General features: G+C 36.9%; 1 protein-coding gene across 1 annotated transcript in view; it reads left to right on the top strand.

Moving 5' to 3' along the window:
• Positions 1-576: 576 nt before the first annotated feature.
• The window catches only part of CngA (Cyclic nucleotide-gated ion channel subunit A), a 415,321-nt gene continuing 399,705 nt past the window's right edge, over positions 577-16,192 (top strand). Inside the window, exon 1 of the mRNA XM_081727288.1 lies at positions 577-730. The gene's annotated coding sequence lies outside the window, so the exon portion shown is untranslated. The remainder of the gene's footprint in view (positions 731-16,192) is intronic.

Genomic DNA, 16,192 nt, shown 5'->3' with positions numbered 1-16,192 from the left:
AATGCATAATTTATTTTTTTCTGTTAAGATAGGTTAGTTTAAAAGATCCGATGAATCGTGGTGTTATATTTCCTTGTGAAAAATCTTCGAACGTGATGCGAGAGAGCAAAGATTGAAAAATCAATATCTTTTGGAAAACAGGAACTAGTCTGAGCGAGTTGAGTTTTTTTCTCTTTTTTGTTATGTGAGGTCCCTCGTGAACGATTGATTTTAAGTTGAGGCTGAGTAGATTTGGTATTCCTTTTCTCTCGTCCGAAGGAAATGCGTCGAGAGAAACATGATCAGCGGCGGTTCTTCTACAACAGAATAACTCATCTCATTTCGAAGTCTGGAGGATTTCTCTATTTTTTTCTTTTCTTTTTCTTTTTTTATCCCCTCTCTCCCGCTTAGAGATTTTACCCTGATGAATGACGAATGGCTTAATCCTACCGGACATTTCCTCGGCAGTCGTGCAATGTCACGCCGAGACAACACTTAGACAAGTTATTCGGCCGGAATATCAAAGACAGATCCTTCACTTTCCATGCAAACTACCTACCTTGATCTGTTTTTGTGACGTCACTCGGGATTCTGATGGTAGTGTTTCTGGTCTCCGGGGCAACCAGGAGAGAGGGCGCTCAAATCGTCTCTTCTCTGCGCTCTCCGGCCGACGGACGGATCGCAGAGTCACCGCGGAGTAAGTGACGGCATCGGACGGACCAAGAACGAACAGTTCATGTACACGGACAGGGTGAGTACAAAGTAGAATGTTTATACCTTCGTATTCTGGAGTTCGTTGAGTTGGTTGAAAATGTCAACGCGAAATCACAAAAGGTTACGTAATAAGTACTTCGAGATGTAGTCAACATTTTTTCCCCTTCTTTTATACAGATTTTAGAGATAATAGCAACATCATGAATTAAACTGAGAGACACTTAAGTTTTGGAGTTACCTTAATGGAGATCCGGCTTTATCAAGAAATCCTTAAATTAACTTGTACTAAAGAAATACTTTAGTCCTTTTTGCTGGTCTATGGGTAACGCGCGCACCTTTGGTGAACGGGGTCCGAAGTTTGATTCCCAATGGCACAGCATCGAAATTTGAAAGTAGGCCTACTACCATGCTTCGGAGCAGATCTTAAAATGTAGCATCACGTCTCATATAATTCTGGTGCTGAAAGGATCAATCCTACCAAGTGAACAAATAGTGTGTTCATTGGTTTCATAAGGATATAACCGTTCTGTAACTATTACCGTCTTTTAAAGAGAAGTGGTGTAGAGTGGCTCAGTGTAGAGCGCCCACCTCTGATAGAAAATACTCCTGGTTCGATCAAATGTTACGTTGAATTTCTGATGATCAACATCATGTGCGGAAGTTTTCTTTGATTTTTTCGTTTCTTTCCCGGGGGTCACAGTGGCTCAGTGGTAGAGTCGCTAAACCTCTGGTGCGTGGGGGGTTCCCTAGTTCGATCCCCGACGAAGTAAGTTTGTGGTGGACAACACCGTTTCCGTAGGTTTTCTCGAAGTATTTTCGTTTTCTCCCACTTTCTCATTCCACCAATTCTTCCATCATCATTCGTTTGCCTGAATCGTCTGTCTCCCTTAGCCTAATCGTCAGACGTTAAACTGAAATAGGCCTATCTCATTTTTAATTTTTTCTTTCTTTGCTCCATTACACCAAAATTATTTCATCATCCAATTCATCTGCATTCATTATCTGACTTTTGTAGCTTATAAAGCACAGCGGCGACCCTTTCAAGTTTTCATTTTACTTGTAATTTTCACCTCTGGGGAGTACGATTGGTTGCATGAAGCACCAGAAATAGCGTGTAGACTCTGCGGTCCATAAACATGCTTCTAACAGTTATATTTTCTCAACACACTGTCATTTCTCCACCTGAATGCTTTAATCTAATGGTATAACTGCATAAAGCTAAACGTCTCTCTACATACAGTTCTGATAAGTAATAATAATTAATTATACTGTATTTTCAATGTAAAATTACAGCAATAAAATTACTGTAAAATTACAGCAATGCATAATACAGTGAAATTGTTATTGCATTCATCGTCGTTCTAGTGGTTATGCACGGAGTCTCGGCTTCGAGTGCCAATAGTGGAGCACTGAAATTTGATCGCGTTATGGTAGTTCGGATTTCACTTTCAACTGTAGGTACGTGTTTCATATACGTAGTCGCTAAAGCTCTAGCCTTCGGTGCGAGCGGTGCTGGGTTCGATTCCCGGTAGGGGCACTCGGTCGAAAGAGTGTAAAAGCTTTTTCAGGCCAACCATCCTGAATGGGGTTTTCCTGGGTTTTCCTCATTCGCACCAGACAAATGCCGGGGTGGTATCTAACATAGGTCCCAGGCCGCTTCCTTCCTTCCCCAATCCTTCCCTCCGTCCCTTTCCCCGGATAGTGTGCTCGCCGAAAGACGTCATCACTCAAACGTGACATGCTAACATGGCCGTAGATGCTGAAAGCTCAGAAATCTAAATCCGAATCCGAATCCTAACGTGTTTCATATAGCCTCGTTGCTGAAAAAGGACGCAAAAAAGTTCAAAAAAGTATCAATAACAAAATTATTATTTAGGATGTAATGGTGGATATTAAAACAAAACACAAACAAAATGAAACAAAATCTTTGAGTTGGACGTCCTATGATTATTTCCGCTAGGCTAAAGGGAACTGATGATTAAGACAAATGAATAATTATGGTAGAATTAGTGGAATGAGTATGTGGGAGGGAAAGGGAATATCCTGAGAAAACCCACGGATGCGATGTTATTAACCTCAAGCCTACTTGGCTATGGATCGAAGAAGAGACCCCCTCGCTACAGAGAAATTAAAACGCCAATAAGATTAGCAATGAGTCATAACTTACTTCATTACCAAACAAAATTCTCAGGGGCCGCGGTAGCTGAGTGGTAAAACGCTCATTTCTAATGTATGAGATCACTGATTCGATTGCAGCTCACGCCAAGTGCGTCTTGTCTGGGACAAACAACGTGTGTGTCGGTTTTACAGGGGTTCTCCCCTTTCGTCCCACTTTAGTTAATTCAATTATTTCGTTGTTATCATCTTCACCGTCTCACTTAGCCCAGCAGCATAATTGTGTGACGTTAAATTAGACCAAATCAAAACAAAACACATTAAAAACAAGTAATATTTTAATATTACACATTAATATAATTTTAGAATCATCCAGTAACAGCACAGTTGGCAGTAAATCAGCGAAATTTTACTATAGACTCGTGTAGTGAATACAGCTTGATTTTTAACTTCTTTTTCCACGTATACAGTCCCGTACTCTATTTTATATAATTTTTTTATTGTTATCAAACAGGTAGACCTAGTTTCTTTATTTGTTCTTAACGTCTTTTTACTTATAACTTAAGCTCGGAACAGTAGAAGCATATAAATCCGTAAACTAGAATTTTATACTTGATTAGTGCAGGGGTGTATACATATTTTTGGGCCACATGAGCCCCTACCGGGAAACGAACTCGTTTCTCTCGTATTAAAGAATCGAACTTCTTTAGCCAGTTGGTCTAGAGCAGGCCTGTGCAAGTTGGAACAGGAAGTGGGCCAATCACAGAGGACGTGCTGGTGTTTAGAGCCGTAAGAGATAATGTTCATTTTCACAAGACTGAAAAGCCATATAAGAGTCTATAAGAACGTTCATAGTACACTATCATAGGAACATAACAACTATTATAAGGGTAATCAAAATATTTTCTTACTAAAGAAAAGCAGAAAAATCTATTTATTTACCATTTTGTTGGTACACTTGACCAGTCTGCCAATGTTCGGTCTCTCTACACTAGATGTTCCAATGCGGAGGATATTTTCAAGGCGGACGTCACATATCCAAGAAAAAACTTTCAACTCAGTTTAAAAGATTACGTAAGAAATTCATTTTCAATAACGAGTCAGGCGGGCTGGATTAAAGAGCTCAGTGGGCCGAGAGCGTCCCGACGGCTTTTGCTGCACATGGCTGGTCTAGAGCAAGACGCTTACCCCTGCTGCGTGAAGTCCCAGGTTTGATACCCGGTCAAGTTAGTTTGAGGTGGACAACAACGTGACCGTGAATTTTCTCGGGGTACTCTTGTTATCTCCCACATTCTCATCCCACCAGACATTCTGTCATCATTCAGTTTTCTTAATCACCCGTCTCCGTTAGACTAACAAGCATAATTGTGGAACGTTCAAGAGAAAGATTCTGTATTTCCGGTAGAAACGTGAACAAAACTTAAGAAAGAATCACAAAATAGGAAATATGGCTAATGATAACAATAAATAGCATTTACTCACGATTCTGCTTTAAAGAAAAAAAAAATAATAAAAATATGGCATTTATAACATTTTGTCACAAGTGTCGGTTTTCACTAATCATATTGGCGGTTCGAGCTAGCTCCGACTCGGGGTCTAACTTGCTATTAAATTTTATAGGCTCGCAATCATACGTTTTCGCGCTCAATATTTCAGTTAGAGCTCAATTCAGCGCAAGAGTTGAGCTCCGAGCTTAGATATATATATATACTGGTGGCCGTTTAGGAAATTCTATGGGAAAACAAATTACATATTTTTCTTTGAATTTTTAAATACTTTGAAAAATACGTTAAAAAAAGCCCATATTAATTTATGACAGCAATTGTCACCTCCTTCTATTAATTTTCATTGGGCATGAATGGAGAACGAAGTGTTTAATTAAATTTTTTATTTGCCAGAAGCGAATGAGAAAGCGGAAAAAGCGAAGAGTAAGAATGACCGATGTATGGGGGATTGAACCCTAGAGTTTACAATTTAAACAAAGCAGTCTGTCTTACTATTGAGCTAACTTCTTCGGTTTATAGTGTAAATAGACGATCCATATAATAATACTCTCAATCTACTAGTATTTATTGTTCAATAAATCAGGAATGTTCCTCTATACAGAAACAAGCCTTCATTATTAAATACTACGATGAATAGGTACTAACTCTAAATCTATAGCCTTTGGAACTCGCAGATTCAATGCCGCGTTCACAAAAGCTCTCCACTGATTTCTATCATTAGCCAACTGGATCCAGTTTCTACTTTATATTCCTATTTCTAAGAGATTCATCTTAATATTGTCTTCCCATCTGCGCCTAGATCTTCCTAATGGTCGTTTTCCGCTTGGCCTTCCAGTTAAAACTTTGAAAGCGTTCCTACCTTCTTCCATTCTTGCTACATGACCTGTCCACCTGAGCCTTCTAAATTTAATGACCCTAACAGTGTTTGGTAAAAGGTAGAAACTACATAGTTCCTTGTTATGAAGTTTCCACCATTCCCCATTCCCGTTCCTCTTGGGTTCGAATATTCGCCTCAGGATCTTGTTCCCAAATACTTTCTGTCTATCTTCTTCCCTCAGAGTAAGCGACCATGTTTCGCAACCATATAGAACAACAGGCATGATTATCGTTTTATATATTTTAAGTTTCAAATTCCTCGATAGAATTCGCGACTACAAGAGATTTTGAACTGAATAATAACACGAATTCCCTGCTTTTAGACGACATTTAATTTCTTTGTGGACATGGTTTTGGTCTGTTAGTATTGATCCTAGATATTTTAAAGTAACGACTTTGTCGAAAGTATTGTTTGATATTTTAACGCATCCATAATTTGCAGTACTACGATCCCGACGAACTTTTATGTATTTACTTTTCTCAGCATTTATTATAAACTCTGTCCGTGAAAAACAAACAAAACATAAGTCAGATATGATATGAAATGAAATTCTTCAGTTGAACGTCCCACGGCCATGTCCTTTAGACTAAGAGACATGAGTGATTAAGGCAAGTGAATGACAATGGAGGAATCGGCGGAATGAGAGTGTGGAAGAAAACGGGAATACCCCGAAAAAACCCACAGACACGATGTTGTCCAATACAAACTTACTTGGCTGAGGATTGAACCGGAGACCCCATGCACCAGAGGTAAGTACTCTACCCATAAGCCATAGTGCCCCTTTATTTCTCATATATGTGATGCAGCAAGGTAACTTTACGGTAAAAAGTCCGGAAATTTGAAAATTCTAAAATAATATTAACCTTTAACGTAAAAAAAAGTGTCCAGAGATGAAATTTCTATTAAAATGAATAAAATCTTATGGATGAGTAAAATTCTTATGAGTAGTTTTCGAAAAAATTAAAAAAAAATGTTGGACAATAACCAGGCCAGCTATTAAAATGAAACTGATACTGACGTATATTATCGTCAAGCTTTTCGTTATATGACACTTTATCTAGATTATAATAATTAGCACAATTGAAAGAAGATGTGGCCCAAAATTTTAATTATTTTTTTTCTTTAAATTTCAACTCTAGTTTAACAATAATGTTGATATTGACCAAAGAAAGAACATACACGATGTATATGAACTAGTAGGTCAAATCGAACTAAACGATATCCCATGCTTTAGAATAAATTTAGATTCGAAGTCTTCTAGTAGAAAATAGACAAAATAAAAATAAAAATATTGCGTTAAAAAGCATGTCCTTCTAATGCAGTTCAAAGTCTTTATTCTGAACGAACAGATTACTTTTTTCTTTATTGTAGATAAAAATGTAAGGACGCTTAAGCAAGAAATCTTATCTATTGTGATTTGAATTCTCTTAACAGTGACACTAGACAGTAACAGTGACAGTGACACTCTCGCTCTGCGAGAGTTAATTAAAAAAAATCGAATCTAATTAACGTGTTTACTTACATATAGAACGCCCTCTTATTAAAATATCAGAAAATTGAGGTTTCCGCCAATGTCTATTTTTCTCCATTAGAAACTATTACGAGGATTAAAACCAATTTTTCGGGCACCAAGGTGGAATAGTGGTAGAGTGTTTACTTCTGGTGCGTATGGTCTATGGTTTCGATTCCCGGCTAAATAAGTTTCTGGTGGAAAACATCGTGTTCATGTGTTTTCTTGGGATACTCCCATTTCTTTCCACATTCTCATTCCACCAATTGTGAGTCGTTAAACTGAAAGAAAGAAAATAAATTTTCCTACTTCGTGTCAGGAGCTCTACCCAGTCGGTCTTTAAACCCTCACTACATTTTCACTCTTGAAGTCTATATCGACCTTTCCGGATCAGAGAGTGCATCGATTTCAATCTTTTTTCAGTTTTCGGCGTACTTTCGCGTCACCCGAATTGGCCTCTGGCGTCAGCCAATAAGCTCGCAGTGCGCTGTTACCAAACCTTCAGTGACGAATCTAATCATTCATAATTGTCCACAAATACGAACAAACTCAATTATCGGGTGATGGTAAGCCTACCTAGTGTTAAAAAAAAAATAACTATTTAATTTTTTTTGTACACTTGATCTTTATTAGGGGTATATTAAAATGTTAGGTTTATATGTTTGTTTCCAATCCTTTCGACAATGAGATCTCGCAAACCACAAGTGCTAGAAACGTGCAGTTTTCACTGGTCGATTCCAAATTTTGTGTAGATTGTCCAGTTCTGATTGAATATTTGAAAAAAGAAACATGGCCGTTATTTCTTTATTACAGTTTTTTGGGTACGCTGGAAATGTTAAAATTTAAAAAAAAAATCATATCCTACGAGCTATGCATCCCAACACCACATAATTGTATACAGGAACTCTATATCTCTCAGGCGTTTCTTTCATGGCCAAATTATAATGAAAAACGAAAGATAACCATTTCTCCAGTCTAAGATGAATCTTTATTGTTTGGAGTGTTTTGGCCAACGAACACCATATATCACTGACATTATAATTAATTGTGTGTGTAATGTATTTGCTTACTACATATTGCATGCAAGAAGAAAGAAAACACTGGTCCTACATGAATTAGAAACTCCAACCGGAAGTAGCTTCAAATCTTGCAAACGGTGCGAGATATTGAAAAATGTAATCGAAAAAGTCTCTCCTTTATGGTATCCTTTGCCAATTTTTATCAAGACGTCTTTCACTTGGTCTATAAAGGGACTGTACAGATGTTGTGAGGAATGACAAGGAGATTCATGCTCATATGTGAATGATGCGCTGTACAGAGAGTGCAGGTTCAGCTAGTATTAAGTTATTTTGCTGCCTACAGTACTGAAACTACACTATCGAATAACGAAAAATCAGTTATCGCTACTATTTTGTAAGATAAACATTATCAACTTTTCTACAAAGCATGCATTTTAGTTTCTTCCAGTACACCTGTAGTTCCGTCGCTGCATATTAGTGTGCCGGGGTATACCGTTTAGAAATGGCCTGATAATTATACTATTATAACTTGGACAAGTCAATGTGTATAACAGCAATCCTTTATCTCAGATGGAGGGATCGCTGACTTATAGTCAGTGGTGGAGGGTTATCTCTGGCGCAAGGGATTCGTTGGTTCGATCTAGATCATATGAGTTAGTCGATCTATGAGTTTTCTTGGGACTCTGTTTTCCCTCATATTTCAATCGCAACCAGTAGGCTTACCTCCATGAAAAACCAGAATTGAAAGTTGGTAGCACTTTTAATTAATAGATTTTTTGAAGTTAATCAATTGAAAGTGATTCTAACACAATGAACACTTAGATAAAGTTCTTATTAAGTAATTCTTGTCAACATATAACAACATATTTTGTTTGTAACAATGCTCAAAGTGCCTTTGTTTTCCAAAGAACACAAACTAAACCGAAAAATTATAGTGTAATGCAACCTGCGATGTCTAGAAGAGGAAATGAACGCAATAAAAAGAAATCTGAAAGTGCAAAGTTTCTTTATATGGAATTTACTAAAATTTCCTGCATAACACATTCAATCCAGTTCTTGTCCATGGGAAACATGAAACTAGAATATCTTGAACATTTTTTGCTTTTGCTGGATTAATACCATCGTATGGGATTGGACCAGATTCACACACTGAGAGAAATTCGTTCTCCGGGCAGCGATATATTGTACAAATATACGGAATCCTCATGGTTACTATACAGAAATCAGTACTGAGGATACGTTATCCGTATGGTACATTCCGCAGCAAAAAACATGCAACATGAGTATGTAAGTTTATTGTGAAATGACGAGGCCTTTTGCTCCAAAATAAGTGTGCTAAGGAGGACGGCGAGGTTTCTCCTGGAAGATTCGAGCCACTGAGACGTTATGTTGATTTTCTGCGATGTTAAGCGTAGTTTCGCAATAAACTTACATGCACATGTTGCAGTTTTTTTTTTTTTTTTTGCTGCAGACTGTACATAGGCACTGCCTTTAGATGTTACATCATGCGTTGCACGATGTCTGATATCTAACAGTCTTCCTTATATTACATACATATATGTGTTACATTCCTCAGCTACATTCGTCAGCTATATGTTATATACGTCCTTTTGTATGTGAGATCCTGACCGCCTACATTGTTTCATACGGAAAGTACGTATAGATGGAACACTTATACAGAAAGTATTATAAAACATGCGTTTCCAGTTATATGTTTGCTGTACGTTAAGTCCAAAAACTACAGGATTTACAAATGTAACACACGATTTTACGTACGCTAATACAATATATATGGAGCCGCGGTGGCTCTATGGTAGAGCGCTCACCTCTGTTGCATGGGGTCCTTGGTTCTCTGGTGCATGGCCAAGTAACCTTTGTGGTAGACAAAAACCGTGTGCGTGGATTTTCTCGTTTTTTCCCGTTCCATCCCACTTTGTTCATTCCACCATTTCCTTCATTTCTCATCATACCGTCTCCTTTAGCCTAGCCGGTATAATTGTAGGACGTAAAATTTAAAGATTCCATTTATATATGTTGGGTACGAGTTCATCATGTAACAATGTTCTCTTTGCATCTTTAATTTTTTTAGACACTAATCTATGGCGGCATCCTGTTTTGTTTTACTGTTCAAGTTAAAATAGTTCTTTGAGTTCATCAGAGTTAAATTTCTTGAAACATTTCTTTCCATAGAACTTGCCTTGAAATGAAATGAAATCTTTCAATATAACGTCCCATGACTATGCTCCTTAAGCTAAGGGAGACGGCTAATTAAGGGAAGTGAAATATGATGGTATAATTAGTGGAATGAGAATGTTGGAGAAAACGGATGTACTCGAGAAAACCCACGGACACGATGTTGTCCACCACAAACTTACTTGTCCAAGGATCGAACCCCACCCCTACTGCCTTGAAAGTCTTATCATGTATAGATCTACCAGCTCGCGACGTATTTGCTTTTGCACTTTGTCTTTATATTTTCTGTACCTCACGTTTCGTACTCCCTTTTCTTGCAAAGCAATTCTCTTCTGATAATTTCTTCAGCAGCATCCATTACTGGAAATACAAAAACCACAAAATGATAAGCATAGCTACAAGTTCCAAAGTAGATCACTACACAGCTACAATGCAAAACATGGTTGTTATGGTGTACCAAAGTATTCCATAATTTCGCACAATGTTGCCATACTAACACGAACTTTTCAGAGGTTATAGAATCAACTATGACGGATCATTTAAACATATCTCTTGAAGAAATGATCTATAATGCGGTAGATGATCGCCAGGTATCGTTAACTACCGAATTGTCTTCCTACACCAATTTCCTAGCCAGGATTATTTCATTGGGGTCACACTTTCTTATTGGAGGCCTAGTAAAAATTGTTTTCATGATATAATTCTTGTAATTATGTACAGTCATTGTCAAAAGTCTGAGCACACTAACGATTTTTCAGAATTATTCAATTAAAAGACATCTTGTCTATTAAAAAAACGTGTTTATTGGTGTCGTTTTGTAAAGTAAACAACATTGTTCACAAAAGGATACAAAAATCTTGCTAAGACTGAGACACATTTGTTGGGAAAAACTACTTTGCAGTAAACGAATAAATGACAAACAGATAGCTAACCTAACACTTTATCTGGTGATGCCTCGCTTTAACGACATCTAGCGGTGTTTTGCGAAACCTTCTCACTAGTTGTGTGTTTATTACAACGAACAATTGAGGAATTTGATGTAATAAGGGCGTAAGCAAGGTATCAAACGCATCAGTGACTTTTACCATGCTTGTTTCGTCTCCTGTCAAAATTTCAACTCAATATCGGAATAAAATACTGCATATTACGTTGCTTTATGTAAAAAAATAAAAAAATAAAAAAAATAAAAAAACACTATATAAATTTTCAACATCGTTTTTCTCTAACTGCATATTTAAGATTTACGCCCTTATTGCATCAAACTCCTCAATTGTGGGTATGATGTGTTGCACGCGATCATGCTGCTTACATTCGGGTGAATTAGTAAATTAGGGTAAAGAACGTGCAAATACTATAAAATGTGGAAGAAAAACTGAAATACTTATCGAATCTCGTGCTCAACTTGTTATTTTGAGAGAAGAGAGCTATTCTGTGTGAAAAATCGGATTTAGGATTTAGATTTCTTAGTCCCGCAGAAATTGTGGGAGGGGGATATATATATATATATATATATATATATATATATATATATATATGTGTGTGTGTGTGTGTGTGTGTGTAATCAAAATTACCAATATCAGTGTCGAATTCATACTTTTCGGGGTCGCTGAGATGAACAATGACAACTCCGATGCCGTGGCCTGCAACATAGGGAGGAGAGGGGATATATAAAAATCATCGAAAATGACCAATATCAAGGAGTGCTTTAGTAATAGTAAAAAGTGACTGATTAACGATACATATTACTTTTTTTTTAATTTAACACAGTGAAGCGGATAATTGATGCTAGTAATAACATAATAATAAGAACTGTATATTAAGTCGTCAGAAGATCCTGTTACTTAAAAAAAAAAAAAAAAAATCAGGAGGTAACTGAATCCTATAGCAAGTTTTTGCTTTTGAAATATACATCCTACAATACATGCTTTGCTTTTATCGAAACAATTTTTGCAACGAATTTTAAACACTGGTAATGTAAAATTTAGCCTGTGTTTCTCCAGTAAGTACCCATGCAGAAATCCATGATTACTTTCTTTATTATGTGGTATCAGTGAACACTTGACACTATCTGGCAACGCTGCACTACACCTGCAGCATTTAGCGTAGCATTGAGAACACATAGTGATCCACCTTAACGGAGAAGTGTTACCTGAATATGTTGACGTTGTAGCTGTTCCCATAACAGAATGCTAACTACTTGAAATTTTATCTTCCACCAAGACGGGGCATCCTTCTAGGTTTGGTCACTACCTAAACGATAAACTTCCCTGTAGAGCTACCTCGTACGCGCCTTGAGTGTGGGAGACCAGGGCTCAATTCCCGGTTGGAGCTCATGTGGTTTAGATCTCACCCTAACAGCGCTGGGACCTATTTCAAATGAATATATTTCAAATACCTATTTAAAATACAAAATACCATTTTGTATTTTATATTTTAAATATCTTTTCAAAAACTATTTTGTATTTTATATTTGAAATAGGTTTTGTAGTGTATTTTGTTATTTTCCATAATATGCAAAATACAAAATAGTTCCGATCTTGGCAATAAAATATTACGCAGTTTACGAACCTGCACACAGTATACCAGAAACTAACAGTTATAATCATTACGTGGCGGCGCCATTGCTTGCTGTTGCGGAACTTGCAATCGAATCATGCGAGGTTTTCAAAGATATTGTTGATGTGTTTCCCACAATACCTTGTCGTGCAAGCTGGAATTCTTACTTTGATAATTTAATGAAGCTTCAAAACATAAAAAGTAAGTTAAATGATGCATGCCTTGTACTGGGTATTCCCACTTTTAAAGATAACGAGTTGGAATTTCTGGACGAATACCAGAGCTATTGGGAGGTGAGCTGGGCGGTTGCCCCGGGCGCTGACAGCAAGAGGGCACCGAACGAGCAAGAAGAAAGGAGAAATATTGGAAATGACAAAATATGCGTCGCTCCGAAAAAGTATTGGCGTCCTATTAAATCAATATTGTTGCCGGTTTGTAAAGAAAGAGATGTTAAAAATTTTCTTGCTCGCTCCGCTCGCAACCCAAAATATTTCAATAAGACTTATAACAAGTTTTTACTCTTACTTAAAGAAAATTATATAAATGATTTGTTAATGACAATGTGATATACACTACAAGGTTCCGAGTAATGACTTATAGTATACACAGGAGGGTTTTCAAAATCAGAAATGGTCAAACTCTGAAATAAATGTTTGACATTTTTATAGTGATGAGTTTACTTAGTTAATTACGCTTTTCTACCCAACCGGATTAATCACGGCGGTGAGAATTAAGATAGGCTATGGAAATGAGATGAGTGAAGACACACGCGCAAACTGCTGTTTGCGCGAGAATATGAAAAATGAAGGTAAACAATTGGAATAATAACATTTTCTAACTTGAAGCAGTTGTAGAATAGAGGCTCAAGTGGTCAGAATTTAATCCAACGAATTTCGTCTTTTTCAAAGACTGCTCACTACCATTTGTTTTTTCATTGACATATGAAGTGCTTCCAATTTGGACATGAATTTATTGGAATCATTTTTTCTATCAACTGCTTGTATCGCCAGAATATTTTTCGTGCATAGGTATCTAGTTGTGCGATATATTTACATACAAAACATATACGCATTATATATATATTTCATTCATTAAAAAATAAGTAACTTCAATAATTTCAAACATATATAAGTAGCCAAACTGTATTTTGGATTTTAAATACAAACAATAAACATATTCTTCAGCTCAATATTGGTAAGATGAGTGTAGGGGGTCGCCGAATTCCACTTCGCCCCGAGCGCTAAAATCTGTAGCTACGGCTCTGACGAATACTTAAACTGTATGGAGCCGACGCACAAGGTCTTCATCGACTCTTTCTTTTATGGCGAGCTCATCCCAGAACTTATTCGCATGAAGGAAGCTCTGGAAGAACTGGAACTACGTTCATCAAAGTACTGTAATCTGCTAGTGAAGACATTGTTAAAGGGCATGGACTAAAGATTCCATGAATATTTAACCTTGGAGTCATCAGTAAATGATGTTATCCTTGCTTCTGTCACTCATTCGTTTTTTAAACTTAGATGGATTCCCAAGGAAAACAGATCATCTATGAAAGATACATTTATGGAAAATTTTCGCCATGAACACTCGCCTGACAAGACTGTACCATCAAATGAGGAAGCAGATGACCTTATTGATGAAGAATATTATCTGTTCGAATCAGACACCAGCGATCACAAGGCGCATACATGTGCGTCCAACAATGCTTCTCAGTTACAGTGTCTCCAGTACCTTGAGGATTCAGATACTTCACTGTGCGTACTGGGGAAGTGCCCTCTCGTTCTTAAATTATTTAAAAAGTTCAATACATGTGTGCCAAGTTCAGCAGCCGCGTTGAGCGACTTTTCTCATTTGGGGACCTCATTATGAGACCCAACACAATGAGTATGAGTTACAAAATGTTCGAGAAACAATTGCTGCTGAGAGCGAATAAGTATTTCCTTAAATGAAAGAATCGTGTTTGATGTAGACCTAATGGAAGTGTTTGATGTTGGTTAGTGCAAAGAACTATATATAATATATGAACCATAGTCAATACAAATATTTTGCGGACTATGTATAAAGTTAGTGATACCTATTTTGTATTTTGCAAATGTTTTTGAAATACGTATTTTGTATTTTAAATACAGTTCTGAAAACTATTTTATATTTTGCATTTTAAATACATTTTGTGATACTATTTTGTATTTTGTATTTCAAATATGTTTGCTTACCTATTTTGCCCAGCACTGCTCCCTAAGTTTTAGATACACCGGTGCTCGAAGAGACGTGAAACTTCAAATCAACCATCCAATAAGCCAAAGTAAACTTCTGCATCGCTAGTTGAGCGTTCTGATGATGACGACTTGGGACTTCTTATTTTGAAAAAAAAAAAAAAAAAATGTTAAGGATCGTTTTTACTGTCCCTTGCCAATAATAATGGTAGATCTCAGATAACGTATCATCGTTGTTGTCATGACAATTAAGTGGGCAGTGGTACAGAACGAATGATCCAAATTTGACTACTACTTTGACGCTCGTAGTGAAAGTAATGATTTACTGATAAGTATGTGAACAAAACATTCAATTTTCTTTCTAATTTGCCTATAAACCATTAACCCATGTGTGAAAAATTCAGTATTCTAAAATCTGATGAATTATCTACAAGCCTGGGGCCGTTGTGTCTCAGTGGTCACCTCTTTTACATGGGATCCTTGGTTCGATCTCAGCTCGCACCAAGTTAACTTTGTGGTAGACAAACACCATGTGTGTGGGTTTCCTCTTCCCACTTTCTCCATTCCACCATTTCATTCATTTCTCATCATCACCGTCTCCTTTAGCCTAACCGGCATAATCATGGGACGTAAAACAAAGATTTCATTTCATTTCATTTTATCTATAATACAAGTCTATAACATTTCTTACAAGACAAAAAAAAACTAACGTCGTTACATACCTGAGAGCAGTGCTGAGAATAAAGTGTTATATTATTTTAATATTGTGTTCAATATTTAGTTTAGAAAGTTATGTTCTAAGTAAAAATTCATGTTTTTCATATTTATTTATTTATTTATTTATTTATTGACTTCAACAGATGATATATTCTCCAATAGCAGAAGACTTGAACAAAATATTTTATAATCTTGTTATTATAATAGATTTAAAAGAAATAATTAATAATAGGAATATACGATGGAGAGTCAAAAATTATCTACACCTTTCATTCTACAGTTTATTTACATGAAGCTCGAGTTATAATTCAAATAATTTTTCTACGTAATCTCCGTCCTTATCAATGCACTTGGCCCAACGTATTCCTTCCAAATAAAAAAAATTCGGTTGGTCGTGAAGCCACTTTTGTGCCGCAGTTTGAACGTCTAAATCTGAGGCAAATCGGCAACCACGCAAAGCATCCTTGAGTAGCCCAAACAAGTGAAAGTCAGATGGAGCTAGGTCTGGGCTGTAGGGAACGTGTTCCAATAACTCAAATTTCAGGTTGTTGATGGTTTCAATAGTATGATAAGCCTTGTGTGGCCGTGCATTGTCATGCAACAACAAAACTTTCTTCGACAACAAACCTTGGCGTTTGTTGCGAATTGCCGGCTTCAGGTTCTTTTCCAACATTTCACTATAACTCGCACTGTTGATCGTCTTTCCATTTTCCATTAACTCTGCCATTATGAGCTCCTCTCAGTCCCAATACACAGTTAACTTAACCTTTCCTCCGGATGGCTCAGTCTTGATT

The sequence above is a fragment of the Thermobia domestica genome, chromosome 10 (genome assembly GCF_964235325.1).
Source record: "Thermobia domestica chromosome 10, izTheDome1.hap1.1, whole genome shotgun sequence".
NCBI classification, from domain to species: domain Eukaryota; kingdom Metazoa; phylum Arthropoda; class Insecta; order Zygentoma; family Lepismatidae; genus Thermobia; species Thermobia domestica.
The sequence above is the reverse complement of the archived record's forward strand: the minus strand, read 5'-3'. Positions and strand labels throughout refer to the sequence as shown.